The sequence below is a fragment of the Rhamphochromis longiceps genome, linkage group LG5 (genome assembly GCF_057381845.1).
Source record: "Rhamphochromis longiceps isolate RC_006_pf linkage group LG5, R_longiceps_female_GT1.1, whole genome shotgun sequence".
NCBI classification, from domain to species: domain Eukaryota; kingdom Metazoa; phylum Chordata; class Actinopteri; order Cichliformes; family Cichlidae; genus Rhamphochromis; species Rhamphochromis longiceps.
The window spans coordinates 25,321,362-25,322,991 of NC_140561.1; positions in this window are offsets into that span (position 1 = coordinate 25,321,362).

Consider the following 1,630-nt stretch of genomic DNA (forward strand, 5'->3'; position numbering starts at 1 on the left):
TTTTTCTCTCTCAGTGACGGTTAAGAAAACATGCCTATTATTACTTGACCGTGACAAGAACCTAAAAATATTTAAGATTTCAGATCATAAACAATGACTGCTTTTTAAGAGTGTTACATCTGTGAGATATGAAGCTTGACCAGCTAATACTGGAGATGAGCTTTAGTCATGGGCAATATGGATATGGAAAATCTTTTGTTGTAATAGATTTATTTCAATAGCCAGATGGGGATGTGTGTTTTTGGCTAATCCTGTGAATTAAATTAATTCTACAACTAAATTTGATTAATAATACCATAAAAATGCAATGCATTTCCCACAGGCCTTCAACATTTCCTGCAATTACCTAATTGTCAGCACAGATCAATATTTTCTTTATTAACATGGTATCAAATGCCTAATGCAATGCAATGTTATAAACCCATGAAGAGTTATCACTATACATGGAGCCTGTCTCAGTTCTCCTGTACTTTTCAGCTTCCCGTTTTACAACATTTTGCTTTTAGCCTCCAGCAACTTTACTATTGTGATTCACTCTTACTTCTCTTATCATCATCATTCTGGCACAGCAGGAACAGTTTCATCCAAACAAGCCCTAAAAACCCATTGTTTTCCATCTGGACCCATGGCAGACAGACAGAAATGATGAAGATGGTTTAACATTTAGTAACCAGAGAAAGAACCAGACATACCTGTCAAGATTTAAGGGAGACAAAAGAAAGGAGATGTGAAAAGGAGACTGGCAAGCAACTGAAAATATTTCTCAAGGTTTGCTTTTTGTAGTCACTGCTGTAAACCCAACAACACCGGTGTTGTTAGGTTTAATATATATATATATATATACATATATATATATATACATATATATATATATATATACATATATATATATATACATATATATATATATATATATATATACATATATATATTGCTATAAGATTGCTTCTAAGAGCATTTGTGAAAGAATATATCGCGCTCAGTGAATTCTGGTATGGTACCGTGATAGGATGACACCTGTGGAACAAGTCAGGAAATTTCCCTCGCTAAATATTCCACAGTCAACTGTTATTGGTATTGTAAGAAAGTGGAAGCGATTGCGAACGACAGCAACTCAGCCACAAAGTGGTAGGCCACATAAAATTACAGAGCAGGGTCAGCAGATGTGCAAAGTGTGCAGAGGTCACCAACTTTATGCAGAGTTAGTTGCTACAAACCTCCAAGCTTTCATGTGGCCTTTAGATTAGCTCAAGAAGAGTGTGTAGGGAACGTCATGGAATAGGTTTCCAAATAAATTTTTAAAAATTTGAATTAGGCAAATAAGCAGACTTATAGTTGTGTACTTTGATGTCCTGTTTTATTTTGAACTTACTTACCAGTAAAATGGTCGTGTAATCAAATCTTCTTAGGAAAGTCCCTAACTAGTAAGGAAATGTGCTTCAGTGTTTCCTTAAATACTTCCTTTCACACTGGATACTGGACCAACCTTTAAGAAAAGGAAGTAAGATGCCATACCAAAATTCATAGTGGCACACTACACTACTGTCATGAAAAACACGTCTTCTATCTATATGTCTTTCATTAAATAAGCTGATAGGAGCACTCTGAGCAAAGCATACAAGATGAACTT